Source organism: Fulmarus glacialis, unplaced genomic scaffold, assembly GCF_000690835.1.
Source record: "Fulmarus glacialis isolate BGI_N327 unplaced genomic scaffold, ASM69083v1 scaffold18058, whole genome shotgun sequence".
Taxonomy (NCBI): Eukaryota; Metazoa; Chordata; class Aves; order Procellariiformes; family Procellariidae; genus Fulmarus; species Fulmarus glacialis.
The window spans coordinates 19121-30567 of record NW_009226531.1 but is presented as its reverse complement, the minus strand read 5'-3'; the positions used below and the strand labels follow the sequence as shown (position 1 = coordinate 30567).

The window sequence follows — 11447 nt, the reverse complement described above, 5'->3', positions numbered from 1 at the left end:
AACGTGCATGCACTGTTAAAATTTGTAGAAGTTTTCAGTTACATTCCTACTCTGTGTTTCTTCTCTATCAGAAACAGAGAGGTATCAAGGAAAAGACTGACCGATCTCAACCAAATCCCATGAGCTAAAAGACTACAGGAGACAATTCCAGTACGGTAAATGACCCTGTCTTTGAGAACATCAGCACCTATGAACATTGACCTTTCAAAGCATCAAGTTTAAAAAAAAAATCACCTATTGTTTACATTATCAGATACTAGCAGGGTGTCCAATTTATATATCACCCTGAAAAAAATGTTCTGCCCTCTAGCAGGTAGGAATTTCACCAATATTGCCAAGTTACAAGCGCCTCTCTGTTTTCACCACAACCAGAAGTAGTGATTTAGATAGTCAAACCAAAAATTTAGGTAATTTGTTTTTTTCAGAAAGTGAGGAACAACCCCAAGCACAGTACCTGAGAAAGGACAAGCTGCCCATGGAACTTATGGACAAATTTTCGTAAAGATGCAAAGTATGAAGCCTCTCCTATTGTCTTTGCCAGAGACCGCAAAAGGAAATAACCCTGCAAGAAATTAAGCCAGAAACAAATAGGATGCTATGAATTCACTGATGTCTAGAAGAAAAAAGTCTTTATCATATTAGTAAAGCAATTTCAATAAAAATCAGCTGACAACACTCACCTTCAAATAGTGAACCTGCATGAAGATTTTTTCTGCTTTAAGACCATGTTTGACAACAGATGCTCCAGACTCACTCAATTCTCCTGTGCTTTCCTTGTTGGGCCTAAAATGGTAACACTAATTAAGTCTTCGATAAGCAAGTAAAGAAATAACTCATACATTACACGTTCTCATAGTTGAAAGCATCATGTATAGTAACTTTAGACACCTGTGACTAGTTCAGTCTTTTTCTTTACCCTAAGTAAATAACTTGGCTTAGGCAAACAAACAAACACATTTCATACTTTTAATGCAATTTTGTACGTAGCTGACCAGACAGCTGGGGTACAAATTAAATCCATCACTAAGTTGGTGTACTCTTTTCACTGCCAGCATGACATCACCTTGCAAGCCATTCTACAGTGTACAGACACATTATGAACAAAGAGAAACAAACAAAAAAAGACATTTTAAGCAAAAGGGAAGGGAAGAGAAGGGAAGGGAAAGAAATGGAAGAGAAGAGAAGGGAAGGGTATTGAAGTCATTACGTGCAACTAGAGATTTCTCTTCTTATACCTGAACATTGGCTTAACAGCTTACATGACTATACTTGCAAGAATAACCTCTTTCCTCTGCATACAATACATGGCAGAAGAAAAAATGTTCTAGTTTTCATTTTTGCTGTTTGGGGTTGGAAGAAAAGTAGTTGAAGTTTTGAAAGAGTAAGCCTTTCACACACGTAGAGGTTTGGGGTTTACAGACAATAATGTCTTGAACAAACCTACTTCTTTACTGCCTGATTTTGAAGTGTACTACAGCATTTGGTATGCCAGAAATCTACAGCAATAAAGTTTGCAGGACTTCTAGGCTTTTATGAACAGAGAGTGAAACTAAAGACAAGCTATGCAAACATTTTTTTCTTCATTTGTAAGCAGTGCCTTCACAGGCAGAGTACTAAAAAGCCCTCTAGCTTTTTTTCTTCCACCCAGAAAACATCCCACCTAACAGTGGTCTGAGAACAGATGTCTGTCTTAGGAGCCTAACCCTGTGACTGAAACAACCTCTCCAATTCCAAGTGGGGATTTTGAAATGGCCAGTCTTGGAAACCAAACATCTTTCCCCCCACTTCTACAGAATAGGGGCAACACAGGCCACAGTAGTGCAGGAGTCTTCAAACCACATCACTCACATGCTTCTCATGAGCTAATCCCTGTGATCAAATTTCTTTCATATCTATGTGGAAAACATTCTTCTTTCTTTGTATCTGTGTAATGGTTTCTTATTAGAGTTTTGTCCAGAGTGCTAAGTTGGTTTTTTCACCCTTTAGGCACTATATTTAGGACCTCTGCACATAAAATCCACTTCACACAGTAAAATCTTGATAAAATACAACTGTTTAAAATAAAATAGAAAAACAAAATGCAGATTCAATTTTACACTGTTCCTAACACAGTCCTTTAGTTCATGTTTTCTTTCAAGGAAGATCTTCCTTCAACATTGAAAGGAGGAGATCAATAACTGATTTCTTATCCTATGGTAACTCCAGTTCTTTAAGACAATGTAACCATTGCAGACCTACTGTAGAAGAGCAGACGTCCACCTATTTCTATTCTAGATCAGTCTCTTGGAAGGAAGGCCTGCTAGCATTCCATACATGACTTTTCATTGTTCCCTGCATATATAAAATGCCCAAACTGCTTCATTTGTCTCATAATAAATAGCCCAGTCTATAGACTTTGAAAAATGGAGTTTGAGCACAGGCTACAGGATCCACACTAAACTGAACTACCTCCCATAATTACAATTATTCTAAATTAGGCAACCATCCTTCCTTCCTTCCTCCTCCAACTTTGTGCCTGTGTAGTCACTTGCCTAGCAAGTGACTAGAAAGCACTATCCCATCTGGATGATGGTACTGAAGAATTTCCTTTTGCAAAGGATGTATATATACCCCTGATAATGTCTGCAGAAGAGTGTAAATATTCAGAAAGTTACCCTGTTCTCTGCTGTCAGTACTTCTGCACACTATTTTAAAGCAATGCTTAGTATATTTACAATACATTGAAGGTACAGAGACTGAAAGTTTGTTACACTGACCTACAAAACCTAGCATCTAACCTAGCTGATGAAGCTACGCATAATGCTAAAGGCAAGCTGATTCAAGGTATTCAAGCTGCTACCTGGCACATTCTAGATACTGGCAAATTTCTGAAGGAAGCAAAAGATGCTGCTTTTTGTTTGCCGCGCAAAGTAGTACATTGTACAAAGTAAAAGTACAATTCTCCAGGGAGCCCTTGGTAATCAAATGCTCTGATGCACTAGGTAGTCATGAAAACCTAGGCAGAGATCACGAGAGACCATCTGAAAGGCACATTTCCTATCAGTGTGATAGAATAAAACTCTTTAAACACCTGCAGAGCAGTCAGAGAGCATTGCTTCAGGAGGGAAATGGACTTGACTCAAGTGGAACTCAGAGGCAAATTTGTAATTAGATATTAACACTAGTTTGTCTTAATGAAGAATCACAAGCTGAAGTTCAGTCATAAGGGCCAGAACATGAAACAATCTCAACACCAGCTTTATTCCACAGAATGAAATGGATTTCTCTAGTCATCTTTGCTTTCGTAACATGAGAGACTGGATGAGAGTGCTGGTATTGATGCTTGCCAGCAGAATGACTGCCAGGACATATTTCACAGGTGCTTTTAGCCCTGCAGGTTTGCTTCAAACTCTGTGAGGAAATACACAGAATTCTGTCTGAAGTCATATCCTGTATGAGCACTACAGTGCCACAAATTCCTTCTTTAATACTAAGATTTGCTGGTGCTGCCTTTCAGAGCTGCTGCCTGCTGAAAAGACACCCATTTCTTCCATACCTGACTTCTTTTTTCACAGGTAACTTATGAGATGCTACTATAACATAATGTCAAATACCCATAATAAGAAGAAACATCATGCTGATGAACAGTTTGCTGAGTGGCTTCACCTAGTCTGAACAGGTGTTCATTTGCTGGGTCAGAAGTTATTAGGATCAGCTGACAAGTTTTGGGCAGGGTTTTTCTGCTGTCAGAAGAAAGCACAGAAAATAGTATGATCGTCCAGCAGGGAACAAAAAAGTAATTGAAGAATAAGCTTATGTTTAGGAAGAGTGGGTTGGCTGATTTTTTCTTCCTGACATAATTGGCAAGAAGTAAAAAAGTTATCATTTAATTTTAATATCCTTGTATAAAAACACAAGCCTGAACCAGCACAAGCCTCAGTACAGACTCAAAACCCAGTGCAATGCCAAGACTGACATTTTCTCTCTTACATACCAACTCTGGAAAGCACATGGAGATACTTTCAGAAGGAAGAAGAAGAGAAAAAAAAAAACAGCAAACATGCAAAGAGAGAACAGAGTCCATGCCACAAAAATAGTAGAGAATATTTGTATCTGACTGAAACCAATGGAAAGCCCTTAAATGCAACCACAGGAAACTAGAGACATCAGAAAGGAAGAGATTGCCAGAATCCCAAGCTGGCATCATGTTCCCCTCTTGAAGTGTATATTAGAGGCATATTTTTCAAACAAGAAACGATTTGTCATTCTTTTGTATTAGCATTGAAAATACCACTATGCAAAAGGTAAGCAGCATGCTTATGACAGAAACTTATGTCTACTAATTGTGGAAGTCAATAAAAAACTTAAGTTTCAATTTCAAGACAAACCAATCCTTCCTGAGTTTCAACAAATTATTTTAAAAATGTACACCACATACACATTTTATTAAAAGTAACAACTACATAATTAACGCAAAAGATGGCAAATGTGATTCCATAATGTTGAAAATGGAACCATACATCCATATAAGCCTCATATCACAAGAATCAGTGTTCCTAAAAATAATTTATTTTAAAACAAACAAACAAAAACCCCAGCATCTGTCAATCAGTAGTTGTGTTGGTAGCAGCTGTATGACAGCTAGTGATAAGGCTTGCTTTTGTATTTATACCTATCATCAAATTGCACACTTGCAAATGGTAACTTCACTGACTCTGCTTACACGTAGGATACAAAATTTGTCAATAAACATGAAGTAAAACAGAACAATGAAAGACTATAGTTATGCAAAGTTGGTGACACGTTTTCAGGTGATATGAGGCCATAGAGAGGAATTTCTATGTTGGTGAACAGTGCCGAAATATAAGACTTTTAGGTCCTACTGGGAAAGCACAAAAAGAAGGGAAGACCTCAAAACGAATGAAATGGCAACAGTCTTCCAAAAACATTTAAAAGTTGATTATATAGAAGATGGCAATCAGTTTGTTCTTCACTTCCACTTGGTGAAAGAAAAGAAGACATCTACATTGTTTGAAATAAACAATATTTGAACCATGCATTAGAACGCAATTTTTAACTGTTAACACTAAACAGCTTAGCTAGGTATAAAAAGAAACTTTTTTATTGGAGGTTTCTACGAACATGTTAGCAAAAACCTGCTTAAGATGGTCTGTGTATACTGCCTGTATTTCAGGGTAGGAGAACGGTCTACATAATCTCTTGAAATCTGTCCCTGTACTTCCGTGATTTGGTCAGTGTAGGGCTAATTTGAGTTAGGATTAGTAAACTTGTTTTTCTTGGTCAAAGACTGTGGGGAGACAAGCAGTGGAGATGTTAGGCAGCCGCTCTAGATAAAAGCCTATGCCAAATTCCCAAGACACCAATCAGAACAGCCCAGATTATTAATCATTAGCAAAGCAAGAATCTTTTTTTGATCTAATGTCTTTAGCTATGTAAGAAGCAGCCTTGAGCTCAGCATCTGGTACCGAAAGACCAAAATCTTGTTTAAATAGCATTATTAGTCATTTCTAAAGAGCGAGTAGATTTATATAGTTCATTCTGCTTTTTCCTTTGTTTTTTAAAGCTTCATCCAGCTTGGCAGTTAAGATACCATACTCTTGTATGTGCTTGTCTTCAGCTACAGAAAGTGAATCTGTTACGGCTTCAAACAGTGAACTTTGTTCAGGAAATGGCCTTTTTTTCCCCCTGAATAGAGGCTCTTGTAAACTGCTTAGAGACATTTTATATCAAACTAAATCCCATGGTTTTTGAAAGCTTTCTATAACAAAGAGAAAAGCAATTGCATTATACAGAAGGTTAATAACCTAGTCAATTTAATTTGACTTTTCTTTTTTCTTCAGAAGGAAATAAGGAAATGCAGTGGATTTAATCAGATGATTTGGATGCATATCCTCTGAAGGGAGAAAATGAAAGGAGAAAATTACCTTAAAATTTGCAGCTCTTCTTCAGAGTTCTGCACCTCATCTCTGAGTCGTCGCCAGCGAAGTAAAGAATTCCTGCTGCCCTTTTACTTCATCATGTGACAGCTGCTTAGTGTACAAAAAACACATATCACTGATTGCTGTTTCCCAACAGACAATAATAATTTTCAGAAAGAGAAACTTGTTTTGTTTCCCTTTAACATGCAGAAGATGCAGAAAACAGTACCGCTGTCCATGATAAAAACAAACAAACCAAAAAATAACAGTTGCTGCTATAAGAGTTAATATCAGCCCTAAGGAAAACAGAAGCCTCGCTGTGCGCAGCAAATCAATAGTCGGTTAAATATTTCTGCCTGAGGAGAGACATGGGCATGTTGTTTTCCCTTTAGTGACTGGCAACAAGTGAACTGAATGTACAGTACAGATACCTGGCATACCGGTTTTGGTTGCATCTTTACTCTTCGCAGCCTTGAAAGCAAAGAGCTGCTTTGTGTCCTGACTTCACTCCTCTTTCCTGCTACTTCTGACACACTCATGAAAGCCCCCTGTTGTATTTTCCCCCACTTACATAATATTAACAGAGATGCATGCATATGAAATAAATGCCAGGTTGTCAGCTTACAAATAACAACTCATTTATGCTTCTTTATTATAAGAAAAGATGGGAGATGGGAGAAACCAAAAGCAGCTAATATTATCCTGCATTACACCAATATTTCAGTCACATGAAATTATTGTCAGAACTATGGAATATACTTACAATCTTACAATTGTATGATTGCACCAAAACTATTCATAAATTCTAAAAAGAAAAAAAAAGCAATAATACATTTTCTGACCTTATAAATTAACAAGGGGCACTAATCACCCTGTTTTGTTCCTTACTCCTTTCCATTCAGCTACATGGAAGGGTGTCTACTACAACGAAAATGCTTTCAAGCGACTCACAAAAGTGTAGAATTAATGTCAACAGCTCACAGCAGAGGAGTGATGCTCAATGTAAGGGCAGAAATGAGTTTTAGGACCAGAAGGGAAAAACAAAGTATTTGTACAGCCTTCCTCTCTTTTTTGTTCCAGACACATGGTAAGTGACAAGGAATTCTGTTTTATTCGGTGCTATAAATATGTCTGATACTTAAAATGGAGGCTCAAACAGTGTACGATGTCAGTTCCCAGCCCCACCTGCTCTTCCACAGATGGAGCTCTGCAGACTTAAGGGGTAGAATCAGGGCCTGACAGAAGCACAGAAGAAACTACTAACACATGAAATGCTTGAAGTAGCAGAGGTACAACAGAAATGAGTACTGGATCAGAAAACCACTTTACTAGCTGACACACAATTTATGAGCTTTTTCACTTTAAGGCAGACAATGATTTCTAAGCCTCTAACACGAGGGTAACTCTTGCTGGGCAGTATAAGAGAAAAGAAGTGTAAGTGCTGCTGCCCTATTTCATCAGCTTCCATTTTGTTTTGAGGTACGCTTCTTGGCTGTCCACTGGACAAAACCAGACCACTTTCATTAGGTACCTGGAATATTACAATATTCAGTAAGACTGCCGATTATTCCAGTTTCAGGAACACAAGTGGAAAGAATGCAGAGAAACTGTTTGATAGCTGCACTGACCTCTACCTCTGTAAAGACTAGTTTTCATTGTGGATCAGGAAGGATTTTTTAATTTTTTTTTAAAATCAAGTTACCCTGCAAATTCCAGTATTATTTTAAGAGACTTATCTTCGTAACACAGGATTTAATTTTGATTTCCACATAATTCAATTGAGAAGTGATGTATTACCTTACCTGTTGTGCCCTAGCCCAAAATATATCTTCTAAAAAAGTGGCAAACCCTTCACTTATCCACTCTTCAGTCCAATCACGAGCACCAATGGCCAGTCCAAACCAAGCATGAGCAATTTCATGGCACAGACGTGTTCCACAGAGATGGCTCCCTCCCGGTAATACACTCTGTGACAAGAAGATGATGTGTGGGCTGCACAATAGGAATGAGCGACAAAATACATTATTGACCTGTTATTACATGCATTGCATGGCCATAATAATGTATAGGCTTTATTAGCCTTGTCAGCCTGTTATTACTATATGCATGCTAGGTCATGACTGACAGTTTATAGCTCAGGCGTTTAAAGGAATTAGGTTGTACTTTATTGTTGATTGGCAGAGAATCAAACTAAAATTCTGCCAAGCAGTTGTTTTGTATTCAACCGTCAAACAGCTATTACCTGTAAGAAGTAACTTAAACCAAAGTTTTGTATTTTTCAAATTACAAGACTGATTTATTTCAATAGAAGCATTTATATATAAGCCAGGATAATAAAAGATGAACAGGTGTGAATATAGGCAGCAAGTATTTATCAGTTAAATGATCAAAGCTGGAAGTAAATAAAGCAGAAACATTTTATAAAGAAAACAAATCACTATCCAAAAGCAACAAAAGCCATGTATAGTAAAACACATGTGCTTGTTAAAACTTAAAACAAGCTAAAAAGATACCATCTGATGATAAGAGTTTACCATTTCTGCAAATGCAGAGGAAAAAGAACATCCTTTACCACAAGCACAGAAGTGAGAAGGAGACTCAATATTCACTAACTGCTTTTCACAACAGGGGAGAACAACCCAATCTATATCTGCTCTGCTTTGCACTCAGGTACTATAAGAAGAAATTGGGGCAAAAAACTATTATGAATTATTGCTGTGCTGTTGAAAACACTTACACTGAATTGCAAGTTACTGCAGTTCCCAACTCATGTTCTGTTCTGCTGTAAGGCAATTTCTGCTATGCTTATTTACAGATGTTAACGTCTCAAAAGTTACATAATTTTTGAAATTATATACATCTAGGAACGAAAAATAACAGAATTAAGCCCTCTAACTAGCATGCCAAGGATTAACAGGGCACCGCGCCATAGATGGGAATAGCAAGGGCACAAACCAAGACCACCATCTGCAGAGTATTCCTGCACTAACCCTCGGCATCCATAATCTGCATTTCAACTGTTTTCTCAACTCCAGACAGTTAGAAAGGAAATAAAGCATAATGGTAACACCTTAAGACCACAGGTCTTTAAAACTAAGTCTAGCCTTCCAAGCATGGGGAGGGAGCACATGGCCTTAAGACATTTCCAAGAGTCAAATATTATTCATCAGCGTTCCGAAGAGCTTCCCCACCCACCCTACCCTTCCGTTGGAAATGTTAAAACACCCACAGTTTTCTTGCAACGAGTTGAATGTCTGGAACTGAGACCATATAATATGATACACACTTAAATAGAAAACCATACTCAATAACCGTCTTCTTATAAAATAATAATAGTGATCCAGCAAAGCAAGTTAATACATTTCAATCAGCTGGCATTGTAAGAAACAATATAAGAAATTAAAGCACTAACAGAGGAATCAAATCACAGAGAACAAAGCAAGAAAAAACAGCAGCTCTCCAAATCTCTGCCAAAAGCAATTCTGATTAAGAGGAGGGAGGGAGGGAGAGAGGGGGGAAAAGTGCAAGCACAGAAGCTGCAGAACATGCTGAACCTTTTATTATAAAGCCCCTGATGAGAAGCATAACTGCAGCTTCAGGGGTATTACTTTGGTCAGTTGTAAGTAAATGACCCCTAACTGTGGCGTGTGTACAGTGCTACAAAGAAAAACTGCAGAAATTGACCAAGTAAATAACATTCCAGGCATACTGCTGGCAACGTTTCGGCCGTTTGGTTAAGCAAAACACAAGTAGCTTCGTGCCTTATAAACAGGCTCACAGAATGGTTTGCATTTTAAGTCTACTGTAGGTAAATACACAATAAAAGTAAAGACTGCATTTCCCGCTTTTTCCAATCACTTAATAGAAATGCCACGTTTGGACAATCTTGTCCTTTATGGAAGGATTACAAAACACTTCAGTGACAAAAATGTGTATGAGTTAAATTTTGGCCAAAGAATAAGAATACAACTTTATACAAGGCCAAAAATAAGATTATGTGCTGCAGCAGAATTTCATTTTAAAGTCTGGGTACAGCCAGTAACTTCCTTTCCTGAGAACACCCTAAATGATTCCTTTTATGTTGTTTGCCCTTAACAAGCAGTTATAGCTCCAATTCAGAGCCTCATATAGCAACAGGTATCACTACAGAGCAGTGCAAAGTTCCCATTTATCTTAAGAGTAATTTTATCAAAGACTGAACATGTTTCTGTAATATGTCCAGCACCTATTAGTTTGGGGAGAAGTTTGATTCTATGTATTAGTTTAAAACACAGATTCTCTATTTCCAATGCATGTTTGAATTCCAGAAAATCTGCTCCACCTCTACTGATACCAACCAAATCTACATTTTATTATATCATCTAGGAAGTACAATGTTATTCATTGCACATTGTTACTATCAGTGTTATTCCTAAAACACTCAATAATTCAAGAAAGGGTCTATGTGAAAAATAAGATAATCAGCATGATAATTAAATTGCAAAGCCAAAAGCTTTTTTTTTTTTTTAAACCAGAATAGGAATTTGGCTCTCCTACCATCCATTTGATTTACTAGGAACAAATTATAAGGCTTGATATCCATTGCTTTCATTGGGATTGAAAAGGAAAGAAATCCATTCATGCACTAGGAATGGACAAAGGTGATTCACCTCAGCAATTACATCAAGACTTGAAGAAGTATGCGCAGCTTATAAATGCCTCTAGCTGATGTCTTTTCAAGTCTGGCCCAAGTTTCTAAAGCAGGCCAGAACAGGTTAGCTGGATGTGGTAAGAAAGATGGGAAACCTCTCCCAGTTAACAAAAAAATAAAACCCCCACCAGTCCTTCCCAGGAAGCTGGACAAGTTCCCAATGGCTCTTACAGAATGACTTGTTTTCAACAAGTATACACTTGGTTACACTTTTAAAGCAAAAGGTTATTACTCTGACCAGAATCACACCCTCATAACCTAGATCTTTCTATCATTTGACTGAAAGAAGGAGCAAGTTCCCTCTCCCAGTTAAATGGCAGTTAAGGGAAATCTCAACACTGTAACTATGGTATGAATGCATATGAAGGAAAAACTGAGCCAAAAAGGGAAAGAAATTTTTGGTGTGAAAGGCCGAAGGGTCCTGATGTTCCAATCATCCAAATCCGCCCATGTAGATGTTCTTAATAAATGGTCTTTTTAACAAATAAAAGGTTTCTAATGAGTCCTGGAGCTCTGCACAGTAATCCAAACAGCTGAGAGGCCAAATCTCTGAAAGCAATTTTGCAAAGCTTTTTCTCCAGACTTGTGACTTAGATGCAGGTGCCGCTTTGCACACAGGCTGCAGCAGTGTGCTATCTTTGGCTGTTCACACATAATCAGATGACACACATAGCACAAACTCTAGCCAAATGTACATGCAAGAACTTAAGTACACATTTAAGCTAGGGACATGAAGCTCATTTCTAACAGACTTGTTCCATTCCTTTTGAAGTGGAAGTCTTTCCCTCTTAACACAGGGATTTGCAGATACATTTTCTTATGTATTTATTGAAATAACA

At 37.7% G+C, this 11447-nt stretch overlaps 1 long non-coding RNA gene across 1 annotated transcript; it reads right to left on the bottom strand.

The window, feature by feature from the left end:
* Positions 1-235: 235 nt before the first annotated feature.
* On the bottom strand, positions 236-7914 carry LOC104080445. The gene is made up of 4 exons (XR_683561.1): positions 7721-7914; positions 5925-6026; positions 681-783; positions 236-562 (listed from the first exon to the last, which is right to left on the bottom strand). It is a non-coding gene; the product is annotated as an uncharacterized LOC104080445 (long non-coding RNA).
* Positions 7915-11447: the final 3533 nt, after the last annotated feature.